Source organism: Equus quagga, chromosome 17, assembly GCF_021613505.1.
Source record: "Equus quagga isolate Etosha38 chromosome 17, UCLA_HA_Equagga_1.0, whole genome shotgun sequence".
In the NCBI taxonomy this organism is placed as follows: Eukaryota; Metazoa; Chordata; class Mammalia; order Perissodactyla; family Equidae; genus Equus; species Equus quagga.
In genome coordinates this window covers 47,298,876-47,317,062 of record NC_060283.1, presented here as the reverse complement: position 1 = coordinate 47,317,062, position 18,187 = coordinate 47,298,876, and the positions used below count along the sequence as shown (strand labels likewise).

The window sequence follows — 18,187 nt, the reverse complement described above, 5'->3', positions numbered from 1 at the left end:
AATGTGAGCCAGCCCTGATGGTCTAGTGGTTAAAGTTTGGCACTCTCACCACTTCGGTGGCCCAGGTTCGTTTCCCAGTCATGGAACCACACCACCTGTCTGTCAGCAGCCATGCTGTGGCAGCGGCTCACGTAGAAGAACTCAAAGGACTTACAACTAGAATGTACAACCATGCACTGGGGCTCTGGGGAGGGGAAAAAAATGGGAAGATTGGCAACAGATGTTAGCTCGGGGCGAATCTTTCCAATTTTATGACTGTGAAGTGTTATTAAAAAGAGGCTGGTAGGTTCTTGATAACTAAAGTGGAACAAAATTAAATTACCTTAGAGGCTGGCCTGGTGGTGCAGTGGTTAAGTTCACAAGTTCCACTTTGGTAGCCCAGGGTTCGCTGGTTCAGATCCCAGGAGCAGACCTATGCACCACTCATCAAGCCATGCTGAGGCAGGTGTCCCACATATAAAGTAGAGGAAGATGGGAATGGATGTTAGCTCAGGGCCAATCTTCCTCAGCAAAAAGAGGAGGATTGGCAGCAGATGTTATCTCATGGCCAATCTTCCTCAAAAAAAAAAAAGAGAAAAAAGAGGAAAAAAAAAAACCCCAAATTAAATTACCTTAAATTGTAGAAAGAATGTGTTGATAGAGTGTTTATGGAATCCAGTGTCATCAAAGACACCCATATTGAGAATCTCAATCCGTAGAGATCTTTATAAAATTGAGAGTGGATATGAGGGTATCCCCTTGTGATGTCTCACCCCACGGTCAACCATTTGCAGCTCTCCTGAAGCTGATGCTTGCATTGAAAAGAAAGATTTCCTAGAAAGACAGGACCACACATCCTCTTAGAATTCTTCTGATTATTACTTTGAAATTCAGAAACTGGAAAATGGCTTGAAATACATTTAAGTTTTTTTTTAACAAAAGGACGAATGGCAGACGGTATTGATTGCCCAATTGTAGCAGATGCTGTGGGTGCCCTGCACGTATCCCCTTGGCATTCTCATGCCCAGTATAAGCTGATGGCACCTGTGAGTCTCCACCTCAGGGCTTCTCTCTACCTGTGTATAGGGCACTGATTCGTCATTACTGGAGTTGATAAATAACCCAGGGAAGAGCTTGCCATTCCTTCCCACTGAGCCTGGCCAGCACCACCATCCGAGGGCTCATGGAGTGTCTGATTTGCCATCATGGAATCTTGCATAACATCGGCCTGCAACCAAGGGACTCGTTTTATGGCAGAGGAGCAAGAATGAGCATGGGTCCTCCCATAGTCTTCATCATGGACAAATGCTGCTATAGAACTCTTAAAGGCCCAGCTTGAGGATGATGCTGTTTTGTGGTGGGAAATTTGTCCTTCAAATTTGGCATGTACTTTGAACCAAAGGTCAAATGATGCTGCGTCCTCAGTTGCCAGAATACTCTCTCTCAGCCCTAGTAGATGATCTATGGTTGAGCTTCGTTTATCAGGATAATTTCATTCGCTAGTGCTTGGGTTAGAGGAAGTGGGCTGAGTACATCTTGGGAAGACTTAGCTCCCCAGTAAACACATGCTGACATGTAGGAGAAGCTGCCTTTCCCTTCTGGCTTTGGATATATTCTGTAAAGATCACGCTTGGAGCATTTGCAGCCATCTCATAACCATAAAGGGAGAGAACATGAACACTGAGAATGGCAGAGTCCTTGATGACACCAGTGAGCCTTTGAAGCAACCATGGAATTGGCTTCCTCTGGACATTTTAAGTGAGATAGATGGTTTTATTATTTAATCCACTTTTAGTGAGAGATGGGTATTTTGAGGCCATATCCCTGGCAGACATTGCTGATGAGGCCTTTCCGCATTTATTCTTTCCCACGACTGCTTCTGTGCTGATGGTACCTGCCTTCCATTAGAGAGACCAAAAATGCTGACACTTTCCCAGCCTCCCTTGCAGCTAGGATATGAACATGTGACACGATTCTGGCCAATGGGATTTGAGGAGCAGTCTGTTGCGAGCCTTCTGAGAAAGGATTTCCTCCTTAATAAGAAGTAGCATTCAGGGAACATGCCCCTATTCTTTGGCCAGATGCTGCTGTGTCTTCATGTGACATTTGAAATTGTGGCTGCCATCTGTGACTATGATGGCCTGAGGATAAAGCTAATATGCTGAGATGAAAAGGGAAAGATGGTAAAAGTTTGGGTCTTCAATGACGTGGCAGGGTCCCTGGATCTATCTTGGACTAGCTCTGTCTCTTGAGTTATCTTTATGTGAGGTGAATAAAAGTCATAGTTTAAGTTGGTTTTTGTTGAACATTCTGCTCCTTGAAGCCAGAGCCATCATCTCAAAACTTATAGTATTATATGCCACCTCAGCTCTCTCCTCTACCCCAATCCACCAGAAATGAAAGAACAAAACAGTCTCTGTTAAAACTTTAAACATTAGCTAGTCCTGGTTTTACATTATTATGATTACAGAAAATGGTAGTAGTAGTTGACTATTTCTGCAACGCTTCCCATGAAACAGATCATTAGGTATTCATGAGAATTACAAAGACATTTCCTCTCAATGCCTCTGTAACTTGGAGAAATAACAAAACTATTAAAGGAACTGCTGGATGTTTCCATTCAGTTGGCCATTATGGTTTCTGAATTGAATTTTCTAAAAAAGAAGGAAAATGCAGCCAAATTCCATAACTCTGAAAAGCGCTAAATAAAAATAAAAATATACTGAAACCCTTTCTAAAAGAAAAGCAACTGTGCATGTATTATTTTATTTAAAAAACAAAACATCTAGAGACCAGAAATATTACATTTCTGTTTAGCCTCAGCAAACAAGATGAGAATTTAGAATTTTAATTCCAAAAATATTTTCTTTTAAAAATATATGTCATCTATACATATGTGTGTGTGTATACACACATATATATTTTATAACATAGAAAGATATTTAGATGTTGCTGGAATTCTCCTAGTCCCCTTTAAGTTTATTGATAGAAAAAAAGGTTCAAAATTGGTTTTCCTCCCGTGGAGATTATTTATTTTTCTAGAGGCTTTTCCTGGTTCTGGAACTACCAGTTCTAAAACGTGCTTCCTCCTGCACGCAGAATGCTGGTGGGCTTTTCAGATAAGAAATTCTGCATTCTGTTTATCTTCAGGTGTATCCTCTGACAGCATTTCAACAGATAAGCAAGCAACTCAACATTTTCCAGTGGAAGGGTAGGTTACATGAGACAGGTATCCGTTCCTTTAGGTAGCCCAATTGGCCTCGGGCCCAAGAGGAGTGAGCTTTCTCTGCTCTGGGCATCATCACTCCACAAGTTCAGGTGGCTTCACTGATTTCCAGATTCTCTTGGGAAGTGAGCTCCTGCTTAGCCTGAGGCTGGCTCATAAATGTCACCTTTCACCTACTTAAAAGTTTTGCATCGCATGGAGATTTTTCAATTCAAGTAGTTATTTCTAGCTCTCTCACTAGCAAAAAAAAAAAAAAAAAAAAAAAAAAAAACACTCCAAATCAGTTTTTTATTTCCTGTGGTATCAAATCTGATGTAATGTTATAACTTTGTTCACAGACCAACTAAATAATATGTTGGCTTAAAAAAAAAAGCCGAATCCTAGTATTACCAGGGTAATGAAAGTCATCTTTCTTACGATGCACTGTAGCTGTTGTTTTAGTCATTCGTGTTTTGTGCTTTTTTTTGTTTGTTTCTTCGCTTGGGGTGGAGTCTACCCGCATTGGATGACTTTTCTTCTGTAGTGTCTAAAATGGGATATAATGGCAAACTTTTTAAAACACAGAAACACTTTAGATTCCTAAGAAGAATGTCCAAAACCAATAATTTGGAGTAAACTTTATCCTTTCAAAACAAAAATCAAACTTGTAAAAATAATGAGTGCATTTAGGGGAGGCTGGTTCCTTGCTGGGTTAGGTGAAGCTAAAACAGGAGAAGTAATAAAGGACTCTGCTTTGGATTTTCGAGCCCCCTTTCGCACCAGGCATTTCCAAAAATCATTTTCCTTTTACCAAATGGGATAGAAACGTGTGCAAGAACAGGATACCGAATCCAGTGCAGAACGAAAATAAGATGCACGTTGTTTCAGGATCTACATTGAGATTTTCGCGTGACAGCCACAACAGGGAGTCTGCAGTCTTTCTGCGGGGGTGGGGTCGCATCCTGCAGACCCGGCCGCCCCGTCCCTCCCCTCCCCCGCCGCGGCCCCGCCCCTCTCGCGACCCCGGCCCCGCCCCGCGCCGGCTGCGGCTGGGTCCCGGCGGCGGCGGCTCCGGCGAATGACCCGTAGTAACCCCGGCCCGCCCCCGCCGCCTGCGCCGCGCTCCGGGCCGGCATTCGATAGGCCCAGCCCCGCACGCGCCACCGCCCGCGGGCCAATGGGCGGCGGCCTTTCTGCATAGGCAACGAGCGCGGCCGCGCGGCGCGGCCCGGGAGGTTCGGCTCAACAGACGCTGCGCTGCCGGCGCCGGGAGCGACGCTGGGGGCTCGCCGCGGCCGGGCCGGGACGAGGTGGCGGCGGCGGCGGACGGGGCGGCGGGCGCTCGCTTTCTCGCAGAGCGGCTGCGGCGGCGCGGGTCCGAGGCCGGAGGAGCCGCGGCCCCGGCGTCGCGGTGAGTGCGGCGCCCGTTGTGGGGGGCGGCGCGGCCTCCGCGTGCGGCCGGCCCGGGCCGCGGCCTCCAGCAGGGACGCAGCCGCCCCGCCGGCTCCGGGGTGTGCGCGCCGGGCCGGGTCCGGGGATCGGTGACGTGGGGCTTCGGCCGAAGGGCCCACGTGCGCGGGGGCCGCGTTGCCGGAGCGGCCGCGCCGTCCGGGGGAGGAAGGATGCGCGGGGTCCCTCCCGGCGCTCTGCGGGCGGGCGCGGGTGGGGACTGGCACCTTTCATCAGATCGCCGGTGACGCGGTCCCTGGGGGGAGACTGAGCCCTGCAATTTCGGAAACCCCTGCGGGAAGGGCGGGCGGGGTGTGAAGAGCAGAGGGGTGTGTGCGATGGGTCGACCTTGGCGTGTGTTTTGGCCTCGCGAGCTCTGGTGACGGGACTGGGATGAAGACTGCAATTTTGGGGTTGAGAGTTGAAGATTTCCTCTCCCTTCAGTGCGTTTTAATTACACACCAGTAAAAGAATGTGTGACACCGAGGGAGTGCCTACCGCCAGCGATCCTGTGGGGTGGGTGTTATCAGGCCCATTTCACAGATGAGAAGCCGGGGCGCGGAGACATCAACTGGTTTGCCCGTGCTGGTTTTAGGAAAAAAAAAAAGCTCTAAGCTGTTGTACATACGGCCCCTCGAAAATGGAAAGGATGGAGCAACGTCTCTAAAATTATATGGAAGCTAGAGAGGGAGCAGGCCTTGTGAAAGGGGTTACAGCTGAGTAGAATGACCAATAGCTGACATTTATTGTCTTTATTATATGCCATGCACTGTATCTTTATACTTGACGCATGGTATCTTTGTACTGTTCACAATCCTCTAGAGCGGTGATTATTCCCATTATACCCGCTAGAGAAACTGGACACGTCAGCTCGCCCCAGATCACAGCAAGTAAGAGGAGAAGCTGGGATTCAGACGGGCCTGTCTCACCACTCTATGAGGCTCCCCGCCTTGGTGGCTGGCTGAGCGGTTGCCACGGGGCGGTTTTGTTAGGGTGGCCGGGAGAAGTGTGGTTGGATGATCAGGATCATCACCACCTTTGTTAGTTTCCCCAGATCGGTTCCCAGAGTGAAAGGGTGCTGCGTTGCTCCTGAAAGTGTATTAGAAGGTTATTACAGGGAAGAGGTGTTGGCACGGGACGTGGGAGTGTGCTCTTTTGTTTTCTGGCATCTTCCCGAGCACTTCTCACCCTTAGGGATGAGTAAGGCCTTTCTAGTCATTCTGGCATTTTTCTTTGGACTTTTCCTGGTTTCGCTCTTATTCTGTCAGGAGGGTTGGTTCTGCAGGAGGGCAGTGTGGTTGGGTGTAGGGCAGAGAGGTCTGTTGGATGTAAGGGTCAAGGGGACAAGTCATCCTGCGTCTTTGTTACTGGATTTGTAAGACATTTGGACTGGATGATTTGAAGTTGAAATATTTCGTGAGTCTGACATGTCCTCGGAGGAAAGAAGTGTGGAAGAAACGAAGGATGGACAAATTATGAGGGGAAGATTGTGCTCCTTCTGGTTTGAGGGGGTTTGATCTTAAAGCCGCGAGATCTTTCTCAGGGCTTCATTTCTGTCTGGTTCTGCTCAGATGACTAGTTTATTGCTCATTCAGTTAATTGCTCAACTCGAGCCTTTTAACTCCTGTGCTATGTCAGGTACCCTGTCAGGTGCTGGGAATACAGCAATGAACAGAATTGATGTGATCCTTGTCCTCACGGAGGAAACATACTAAGGAAATCATCATATGAATAAATATGTAATTACAAGTTATGATATGTGCAATGAAGGAAGAATAGTGTGTGAATGACGATTATAATGAGGATTGTGATTTAGATGAAAATCTAGTCTAGAGTTTTCAAATTGATAAGGTGAAATTTTGCTAGATGATAATCTTGCATTCTGAGGTTGTAATTAAATATGTATAATGCAAGAGTTTGAGAACTTTTGAGCAGCAATATTATTTTTATTTCCCAATGTCCGTTCCTGCCCTGAATGTCAGACCCACTCACGTTACAAGACATGACAACGAAATAGGGAACATTTTCAAGCAGTCATTCTGCCTGCTCTCAGGGTGCTTAAACCTTAAATATTCCTGTAATACTTAAGTTTTCCTCTGTCAAAATCAAGATTCGAGAAGAGGGAATCTTTACGTGAGATGTGGCCTTGAGGATGGGGTGTGGATGTTTGCAGGAAAGCCAGGCCAAAAGAGGTGACGGGTCTTTCCAACATTAGATATCAGCATCGTAATTATCAAAAGTATCCAGTGTGGTTTACATTTTGCAGAGTGATTTAATTTAAAATTCTCCCCTCTTAGGAGACAAAAATGATGACGTGACTTGAGAAATATAAGCAGTTAAATATGTGAATATTTCAGTTCATGTACTAAGCCAGTACAAATAATTCATTATTATACATTTTCTGAATGCCGTCTGCATGCGAAGCACTGTGCTAGGGGTACCATGTGGAATAAATAAAAAGGTGAATTTGATAAAGTTCCTGCTTTCAAGGAGATTTCAATTTAATGAATACTATTACCTAGCTTTAAGTCCTTCCTCCCCCGCCCCCCACTTTTTCAAAAGTGCTGTTATATATTAGCCCATTTGATCCTCTAAGAGCCTTATATCATGAGCAGAAATAATTGAGAAAGTGGAGATTTGGAGGTAAAATTGCCAGATCTGGTGATTAATGGTGTTTGGGGTGGGAGAAGGAGATATTGGGGGATTACAGTGTACCATTTTGGGGTCGTCAGTGTAGAGGTGGTGGCTGAAACCATGCACATGGGTGAGATTGCCTGTGGCGAGACTAGAATAAGAACTGAGGCGGCCTGCATTGGAGCCAGGGAGAGGAAGCTGAGCGCCTTGCAAAGGAGACGGGAGAGGGGACCAGGGAGGCGAGAGGACAGCCAGAAGCAGGCGTCCCTGCCACCAGGGGGAGCAGTCAGTACTGTGGAATGCTCCCCTGAGAGGAACATTGAGTGCTGTCCACGGGATTGAGCAACTCGGAGGTCCTGGGGGACCCTCTCAGGAGATGTTGATGTGGTGGTAGGGGTGGGGTGAGGGGCAGAAGCAAGCGGAAGGTGAGGAAAGTCGAGACAGCAAGAATAGGAAAGGGTCGAGCATGTTTCAGTGCTGACGGGAAGGTGAAGGCTGAGAGGGAGAGGCTGAATACAGAGGAGGAAACTTAGTCTGTGCAGAGCTCCTGAGAGGCTGGGAGCGGGTGGGGCCCAGAGCACAGCTGAGGGACTCCTCTTCTATAGTAACAGAGGGCAGGCCCGAAACCCCCTTGACAGGAACCAGTCCCTTATCATGGAGCCTTGAGCCATTTCCAAAAAATTGCCAAGAACTGTTACATTCCTAAAACTCAGCCCAACTTTAGCTGACTCGTGATGGTCTTTTTTAGAAAACCTCACTACAGGAGCATCCTTTGAAATTGATTTAGTGTGTGACTTAGTCTTGATTTCATCCACTTTAATAGTATATAAACTATCATCTGACTTTTTTCCTTTGAGGAAGACTGGCCCTGAGCTAACATCCCTGCCCATCTTCCTCCACGTTAGATGTAGGACGCCTGCCACAGCATGGCTTGATGAGTGGTGCATAAGTTCGCACCCGGGATCTGAACCAGTGAACCCTGGGCCAGTGAATCGGAACGTGTGAACTTAACCGCTGTGCCACCCAGCTGGCCCCTCATCTGACTTTTGATTAAAGTTTATTTCTCTTCTGGAAAAGCAGATGTTATAAACGTCGTCCTGTGATTTCTTCCGTGCATGCTATTTTTAGTTTCATAAGAAAAAGTTTTCAGACTGTTTCTGTTTTCTTAACATTTTAAGTGCCTTAATCCTTCTCTTTATTTAAAGTTTTAGCTTTTTGTTTTTACTGGAGTATGTTTACTCGCATACTTCTGATGTTTCCCATTTTGAGGGATGGAGAATTGATGGATGATCGTGGGCTCAGCTGATCTGCTAATTCTTGCTTAGAACTGAAGATACCTCGATAACCAGCCTTTTGGATAAGTCACCTCCAAATAGAGGTTTCTGCTGGTCTATGAAGGTATTTGTTATAAGGATACGTAGGGGCATTGATTTATTCATCCATGTTGTTGTTTAGTGCCTGTCTGGCCAGACACTGGGAATTTGAAAATGATCTAGATGGTCCCGCTCTCAGAGAGGTCACAGTTCATGGAAGGAGGGGTTGAGCATTGTATGGTGTCAGGGAAGAAGGTGGAAGCGCAGATGTGTTACAGTGTGCTCTCGGCGGGACGGCGGTGGCAACTGCTAGAAGTGCAGGAAGAGTACAGAGCAGCAGAGCGCGGGGAGACAGAAGGGGGACTTCCCCGAGAAGGTGAGAGCCCGGTTATCCGAGATGAGCGGGCCCTTGCCTGGTGGACAGGGAGCCAGGGAATAGACTGTTTGACCTTGAGTTTGGACCAGGGGCGTGTGTGTGTGTGTGTGTACAAATTGGAGATGTCATCACAGTACAAAGACTATTGGTAGAAAAATAAAAAGCATATCTAGCTGTCCTAACATTAATTGTTCAGGAGTTGAAAAGCTGCCCGTTTTCTGTCTTGTCACAGTCAGCTTTTCTATGCTCTATTTGATTTGCAAAGTAGCCAAACTTAATTACGTTTCTCTAATATGAAGCCTAGCTTTTGTTTCTCTAAACGAGTGGTCTTTGGAATAAGGATAGGAACCAGCACCTCCGCAGTGCTTCCTCTGGCCAGGTGCTCTTCTCACTTTCTTCTCAATTTTAGGAGCTAGGTTTTTCGTCATTCTTACTTCACAGATGGGGAAACTGAGGCCCAGGGAAGCGACGTGACTTGCCCAGCGTGTACTGGATCTCACCCCGGGCATTTGGGTTCCAGAGTCCATGTTCTTGACCCAGGTGCCGTGGAGAGGAGGGTCCTCTCGGGGCTGGCAGTTTGGCATCAAGTGCAACTGGGCCCTGAAGGCATTATGTCTAGAAAGGAGCCACGATGACAGGGACAGTGTTATGTCTATTTTAATCACACACAGTTTCCTGCCCCCAAGAAAGCCCTGTGTGTTACAGGGGAACATAGGAGTAACAAACCATGATGAGAGAGTTTGACCAGAATTTTCTCCTTGAGCTTCAGGATACGTTCTGCTTTAACATTCCCTCACAGGAGCCGTTATCGTTGCCCTTGTGGAATTTTGTGGATCAGGAATATAAAACATTTTGTGATGCCATAATCTGCAATTTCCATTTTCTTCCTTTTAAAAAATAGGGACCTGCCTTCCCTCTGAGAAATATTACATAATGTTTAAGCCAGTTCAGGAAGCTCACTCCCTTCCCCAAATCCTCCAGTTAACCACTGCTCTGCGTTTGGTGTTTATTATTCGTATGCATTCTCTACAGTTTGACTGCACATGTATGTATCCCCAGTGTGCAGTACCATGTACTTTTTAACTTTATATAGATGGTGTGCTGTGTGCGCTTGTTAATATGCTTTTTTCCCCGCTCAATATCACTTAATCAGTGTGGGCACGTGTTGCTTTAGTTCATTTATTTTTGCTGTGACATGGTATTGCATTTTAGGGCTATACCACATTTTATTTCCCCTTCGCTCTGTTAGTAGACCTTAGATTGTTTCCATTTTGTTCTTGTTTTTACAAATATTACTATATTCCTGAACAAAATTCCTTGTCTAATCCATTTTTGATGCAGTAGTCATTCATATGTTCCTTTTTCTTTGTTCTTTATATTCTTATCTCAGCCTTCCTCCAATCTTTTCGTTATTTGTCTTATGGTACTTTTTTTTTTTTTGCTGAGGAAGATTGGCCCTGAGGTAACATCTGTGCCCATCTTCCTCTGTTTTATATGTGGGCCGCCTCCATAGCATGGCTTGATGAGCAGTGTGTAGGTCCGTGCTCAGGATGCAAACCTGCGAACCCTGGGCTGCCAAAGTGGAGCATACGAACTTGACCACTATGCCACCAGGCTGGCCCCTGACTCAAGGTTCTTTTGTCTGTCATAGTACAAAACCACAATGGATTCTTTTCCTCTAAAGCTCTTTTTGCTAACTTTTCTTTTAACTAACCTTTCTTTTAATTTTACTTTCTTTGTTTTCATTTTTTTGTTTTTCTTAGTAGATAAGTTTTACAGATGTATGTTTAATGTTATTTCATTTTTAATTCAGTAAATGACTGTAGGGATAATTCACACATGCCCTTCCTCCTGGAAACTTTTGTTAGTCTCCTTTTGATTTAGCCAGTTCTGTATGTTAGTACTTGTTTAAGAATTTTCCTCTAAAGTGTGCCTTTTAATTTGGTAGGTGCGAACATCGACTCAGAGTTAGGATTGCTTGGATTTGAATCCTGGCTCTACTTGTTAGCTGTGTGGCCGTGGGCCACTTATTTAACCTCCCCATGCCTCAGTTTCTTCATTTGTAAAATAGAGATGATAATACAATCTACTTATAGATTGTTGTAAGGATTTATATGAGATAACTGCCTGGCACATAGTGCTTGATAAATGTTAAGTATTTTAATTTTATTTACTTTTAGAGTTTGCAGTATTTTCTTTCTAAGTCTGTCCACTCACTTTTTATTATTATTTTTTTTGGTGAGGAAGATTGGCCCTAAGCTAACATCTGTGCCAATCTGCCTCTATTTTGTATATGGGATGCTGCCACAGAGTGGCTTGGTCAGTGGTGTGTAGGTCCATGCCCAGGATCTGAACTTGCGAGCCCTGGGCTGCCAGAGGAGTGCATGAACTTAACCACTATGCCACCAGCCCAGCTGTCAGTTTTTATTATTGCCTTCCCTTTGGAAGCAGCATTAACATCTTCACAAATACAAATATACTTTGAGGAAATGTCTAATATATTATAACATCTTCTTAATGGAAATTTAGAAGAGGTAATGTAAATAGCAGAAAACTGTAAATTGAGGGACATTAACTAGATTTTGTTATGTTTTAACATCAGTAATTTAGGATTTATCTTGTGCTTCACTTTTCTGGAAATGTCTGTAAAGCACATTGAAAGTAGGTTGACATGGTGTACTTCTCATTCAGATAACTAACATGGGTAGTTTCCTCTTGTTAGTTTTAAATACTTTTTTTTTTTAAGATTTTATTTTTTCTCTTTTTCTCCCCAAAGCCCCCTGGTACGTAGTTGTATGTTCTTAGTTGTGGATCCTTCTACTTGTGGCGTGTGGGATGCTGCCTCAGCATGGCCTGATGAGTAGTGCCATGTCCCCACCCAGTGAAACCCTGGGCTATCCCAGTGGAGTGCTCGAACTTAACCATTCGGCCACGGGGCCAGCCCCTAAATACTTTTTGTGATATGACCTTCATGATGATTCAGGTAGCATCTCTATGTTATCTTTTATCATCAATGTTGTGTTGTTGAGTGGAGAAGGAATCATTGCCATCCATGTGTGTAAAACTTGCCATGTAAATTTGAGCTGGTTACTTAGCCTTTCTAAGCCTTCCATTTCAATTTCTGTAACATGAAGATGTTTTTTTTTTTGAGGAAGATTAGCCCTGAGCTAACTGCTGCCAATCCTCCTCTTTTTGCTGAGGAAGACTGGCCCTGAGCTAACATCCGTGCCCATCTTCCTCCACTTTATATGCAGGACACCTGCCACAGCATGGCTTGCCAAGCTGTGCCATGTCTGCACCTCGGATCGAACCGGCGAACCCCGGGCTGCCAAAGCGGAATGTGCACACTTAACTGCTGCGCCATTGGGCCGGCCCTAACATAAAGATTGTAATTCTTACCTCAAAGGGTTACCATAAGGATTGATAGTAGTTGAGGGCACACAGTTGACCCCTTATGTTAGTTGCTTCCCAATTTTTCTGCCTCCCTCTATCCTCTCTCTTACTTTCCTTTTTTCCTGTTTTCTTTCTTCTCTACTCTTCCTTTCTTCCTCCTCCCTCCTTTCTCTGTCCTTTAATTGATATACAGTCATGCGTCACTTAACTAGGATGTGTTCTGAGAAATATGTTGTTAGGTGATTCTGTCGTTGCACAAACATCAGAGTGCACTTAGACAAACCTAGGTGGAATAGCCTGCTACACACCTAGGCTGGATGGTACTGATCTCATGGGACCACCATCATCATACATGCCATCCGTCATTGACTGAAATGTCATTACGCAGCGCTTGACTGCAAAAATCTGCACGTATTTAGTGTATACAGTTTGACGAGTTCGTACACGCATGTACCCATGTAGCCATCACCACAGTCAAGGTAATAGTCACATCCATCACCTCCAAAAGTTTCCTTGCCTGTCTTTTTTGGTTCTGTTTTCCTCTGTCCTTCAGAAGTAGTTTTTTATTAAGCAGGGACAAGGTGTTCTGAATCCAGTGTGTGAGTGAATCCATCCTATAAATAAAAGCCTATGTCATTTAAAGGGCACTAGGAAATACTAGTTCCTTGAGGACAGGAGTGTTCCAGCTGTGTGAAGATACGTGCAGCATATGGTTATTAATGTGAATGAGCAGAGCAGAGGGCAAAGAGGTTGTGCCTGGCCAGAGCAGCAGGGAAAGGTCAGCTGAGCAAAATCAGACATGGATTGGATTTGAAGAAGGAGTTGAGTTTGAGGAAGGTACTCAAATCAGGATGTCCAGAGCAGTTGGGGAAGAGTAGGACTGACATAAAATTGAGGCAGTAGGGGCTGGCCCCTTGGCTGAGTCATTAAGTTGGTGCGCTCCACTTGGGTGGCCTGGGGTTTGCTGGTTCAGATCCTAGGTGTGGACCTACACATTGCTCATCAAGCCATGCTGTGGTGGCATCCCACATAGAAGAACTAGAAGGATTTACAACTAGGATATACAACTATGTACTGGGACTTTGGGAAGAAAAAAAAAAGGAAGATTGGCAACAGATGTTAGCTTCGGGCCAATCTTCCTCACCAAAAAAAGCATACCTGAAAAAAAAATGGAGGCATCAACTGTTCAGGGGGATTCTGGAAGCTGTGAGGATAGATCACATGGTGGGGGCGGGGAAGCAAAAAACAGAGACTTGGAGGACAAAAGCAGTTAAGACCTTGCATAAACTTATTTATTTATTGATTCCTTCCCCTCAGAAAGTAATTGTTGAATGAATGGAAGGTTCTAGGACTAGGAAGGGAGACTGAGCAGCCAGCAAGTGAAGAGAACCTTGTGGGCTCAGCATTGTTGCAGGAAGAGCATTTGGGGTCTGGCAGCACGGCGTTGTCCACGCCATCCTTTCTGGAGCTCAGTTTCCTTGTCTGTAATCCTTTCTTGTTCAACAGTGTTAGGGTCTGCTGCTCCATCCAGATCCTTTTTCTTTTATCTCACTTTCTGCTTCCTTTTACTTGGCTCAGGGTTTTTATCATCTGCTATATTTCTTTCTTAGGTGTCTGATATTTTATCGTTTAGCTTTGTGCATTTCCCCCTGTGTGTCCATATGTGTGTTTGCTACTTGGAATTCACTGGGATATTTCCATGGGTTTTACTAGATACTAACTATGCTGGCTGCTGCATCAGTAGTTCTTAGCCTTTTGAATATAATTTTGGTTCTAAAATGGATTTTGTAGGTATGTAACAGTTCATTTTTCTACATCGACGTTTCTGGATTGTAAAATACTCAGTATCCTTTTAGCCAAAATTATGAAAAGTTTCTATTTCAACCATAAAAGTTTCTGTTTTTACTTATTATTTTTTTGAACACTTTTTCATGTGCTTATTTCCCACCCATATATCTTCCTTTGTGACGTGTCTGTTCAAGTCTCTTGCCCATTTTCTTTTTATTGAATTTGTAATAGTTTACATCATTGTGAGATTTCACTTGTTCATTATTTCTTTTGTCACCATGTAAGTGCTCCCTTTCACCTCCTGTGCCCACCCCCGCAACCCCCTTCCCCTGGAAACCACTGAACTGTTTTCTTTGTCCATATGTTTGTTCATATTCCTCATATGAGTGAAATCATCTGGTGTTTGTCTTTCTCAGTCTGGCTTATTTCGTTTAGCATAATTCCCTCTCTAGGTCCATCCATGTTGTTGCAAATGGGATGATTTTGTCTTTTTTCTGGCTGAGTAGTAGTCCATTGTATATGTATACTACATCTTCATTATCCAGTCATCAGTGGAGGGGCACTTGGGTTGCTTCCATATCTTGGCTGTTGTGAATAGTGCTGCAGTGAACGTAGGGGGGCATTTGTTACTTTGGATTGTTGGTTTCAAGTTGTTTGGGTAGATACCCAGTAGTGGGATAGCTGGGTCATATGGTAGTTCTATTTTTATCCTTTCGAGGAATCTCCATACTATTTTCCATAGTGGCTGCACCAGTTTGCATTCCCACGAGCAGTGTATGAGGGTTCCCTTCTCTCCACACCCTCTCCAACATTTGTTGTTTTTAGTATTAGTGATTGTAGGCATTTTAACAGGGGTAAGGTGGTATCTTAGTGTAGTTTTGATTTGCGTTTCCCTGATGATTAGTGATGTCGAACATCTTTTCATGTGTTTATTGGCCATCTGTGTATCTTCTTTGGAAAAAAGTCTGTTCATCTCCTCAGCCCACTTTTTGATCGGGTCGTTTGCTTTCTTGTTGTTCAGTTGTGTGAGTTCCTTATATATTATGGAGATTAACCCCTTGTCAGATATATGATTTGCAAATATTTTCTCCCAATTAGTGGTTTGTCTTTTGGTTTTGGTCCTAGTTTCTTTTGCCTTGCAGAATCTCTTTAGTCTGATGAAGTCCCACTTATTTATGTTTTCTTTTGTTTCCCTTGTCTAAGAAGACATGGTATTTGAAAAGATCCTTTTAAGTTCAATGTCAAAGAGTGTACTACTTATATTACCTTCCAGGAGTTTTATGGTTTCAGGACTTACCTTCAAGTCTTTTCATCCGTTTTGAGTTTATTTTTGTATATAGCATGAGATAATGGTCTACTTTCATTCTTTTGCATGTGGCTGTCCAGTTTTCCCAACACCATTTATTGAAGAGACTGTCTTTTCTCCATTGTATGTTCTTGGCACTTTTGTCGGAGATTAGCTGTCCGTGGATGTGCGGTTTTATTTCTGGGCTTTCAGTTCTGTTCCATTGATCTGCGTGCCTGTTTTTGTACCAGTACCACACTGTTTTGGTTACTGTAGGTTTGTAGTACCTTTTGAAGTCAGGGATTGTGATGCCTCCAGCTTTGTTCTTTTTTCTCAGCATTGCTTTAGCAATTTGGGGTCTTTGGTTGCCCCATACGAATTTTAGGATTCTTTGTTCTATTTCCATGAAGAATGTCATTGGGATTCTGATTGGGATTGCATTGAATCTGTAGATTGCTTTGGGTAGTATGGACATTTTAACTATGTTTATTCTTCCAATCCATGTGCCTGGAATGTCTTTCCATCTCTTTATGTCATCATCTCTTTCTTTCAATAATGTCTTATAGTTTTCATTGTATATAAGTCCTTCACCTCCTTGATTAAATTTATTCTTAGATACTTTATTCTGCTTATTTTATTTTTATTGGGATTGCAGTGATCCTCATTCTGGACCTTGAGTTTGGCCTTTTTACTGTGACACTAAAACAACAGAAATCTTTTCTCTTCTTGTTGGAGACTGACTTGATCTCTGGACTTGGTACCTGCTGTTTGGGGAAAGAGCAGGGTCGTTGAGTTCTAAGGTGAAGCAAAGAGTTTATTTAGTTCCATAGAAAATCAGAATGAACCAGAATGAATTACTCTTAAAAATGTACTTGACAAAATTTTAACATAAACAGAAATTAACATTAATTGAAATTAAACCACATGAGCCATAATACATGGAATCATTAGTTTTAAATATTCACAATTAATATTTTCCTAAGTAATTTTCGTTTTGTGTTGTAACTTTCCATATTGCTAGTGTGTTAGAGTCTAAGAATTTATAGTCATCATTTACTCTGAAACTGGGCCTGACTTGGAGACTGATGCATATTTAGACAGCAGAGCACAGTCCTTAGAAATTCAAAATGTTAGTTCGTATATCACTTTCTGAGGCATGAAAAGAATACCTGTTCCATGCAAAAGCATCTTGAGATGGAAGGGTTGTGGGAGGTAGTGGCTGGCTGGGAGTGAGGTACGAGGTCAAGTGGGATGCTCAGGGGACCCCTGTGTAAGGAAAGAGATTGATGTGGTAGAGAGGAGTGATGAGGGCTGGGGCTTTGTGACCACACTGTTGCTTGAATTGCCAAACCTGGTTCTGCCTCTGGTTTTGTGGTTTTGTGACTATAGCAAATTACCCTCTGAGCTTCAGTTTCTTTAAGATAAGGATGGTATCTAGTCTTGCAGGGTACACTTGCTCCAGGGTGTGCATGCAACTCATCTCTAAGGTGCTGGAAGAGAATGTTAGAAGTTTTATTTATTTTTTAAAATTTCTACATTTTATGCATGATCTGAGGTGTTTCCAGTATGCTAGAACAATTGTACATACATACAATATCAAAGGTACACACATTTGGAATGCCAGCAGTTTTTACCAAAAGGAAATTGTGATCCTTAAAGTTTAGAGACTGAACTAGTAGGTAAAAGCTGGGCCCATGCTTAGAGGCTTATTAGTTTGAAGGCAGCTTTAGAGATGAATGAGTTTGGGAAGGGACTGAAGAACTTGGGTTAGCTGGCTCTGTCTGGGAAATGAAGGAAGGCAGTTGGACTTAGGAAGTGTGTCTCTGAAAGTTCATTTGAAAAATGGTGGACAGTAAAACTGGCATGTGATAATTTGAGTTAGTTTGTGAATATCTTATTCTTAACATTATATGATGTTTTAGAAGATCACGTGGTAGATGTTTGGATGGGATGTAACCCAGAAACATGAGTCGCAGTATTGAGAATTGCTCTTGATGCGTGGATAGTTTACCTACAGATGACTGAGAGCTGACTGTGTGCATGTTTAAGTTAATAATGTTTATTTATATTGTATGATGCTAGAGGACAGCCATGTTAACTATAGGGGAGTAGTTACAGTTTTGTGTTTCTTGTTAATTTCAAATTGCTTTACGAAATAATAAATTATTTGCTGTCTTGTCTTTTTAGGTAAGTCTAAAACACAGTGTGTTGCTTTTGGGCTCCCTAAGGGAGGGAGAGTAGCATGTTTAGTGTGTCCCTCCACTAAGAAGAAAGCTCGGAGGACAGGGGTATTCGTGTGTTATTCCCTGATGCACACCCAGCGCCCTGCGTGTAGAAGACACTCATATTTGTTGAATGAATCAATCTTTGCATCCCCGTCGCCCAGCACAGTAATGGGCATGAGATATTCAGTAAGTGTTTATTAAATTGAGTTGAAAGATTTGAGCATAATACCAGAAAAATTTTCAAAAGCCAACCACCTCATGTCAAAATAACCTGTGTATACTTATTAGTGGGAGCCCAGGAACGCTGAAAGAGTAGACTTAATGTTGATAAAGTATGCATTCAAGTTGCTAGCTTGTTGAATAATATGTACAGATATAATTTAAAAACTATGTGATAAAAAAGGCAAGAAAGTGTGATGCATTGTCTCAGGCCAGGCCAACTGCCTGTAGTACTTTGATATCATAACCTCGTTTCGCCTTCTCTGTAGCCTTTGACACTCCTGACAATGTTCTCATCGACCCTCATGTCTGCCTTTGGCT

At 43.5% G+C, this 18,187-nt stretch overlaps 1 protein-coding gene across 2 annotated transcripts in view; it reads left to right on the top strand.

The window, feature by feature from the left end:
• Nucleotides 1–4,442: 4,442 nt before the first annotated feature.
• The window catches only part of ACSL3 (acyl-CoA synthetase long chain family member 3), a 72,773-nt gene continuing 59,028 nt past the window's right edge, over nt 4,443–18,187 (top strand). The window contains exon 1 of one of the 2 annotated variants that reach the window (XM_046644059.1): nt 4,443–4,595. The gene's annotated coding sequence lies outside the window, so the exon portion shown is untranslated. The remainder of the gene's footprint in view (nt 4,596–18,187) is intronic. The other variant, XM_046644058.1, reaches the window with a different exon arrangement.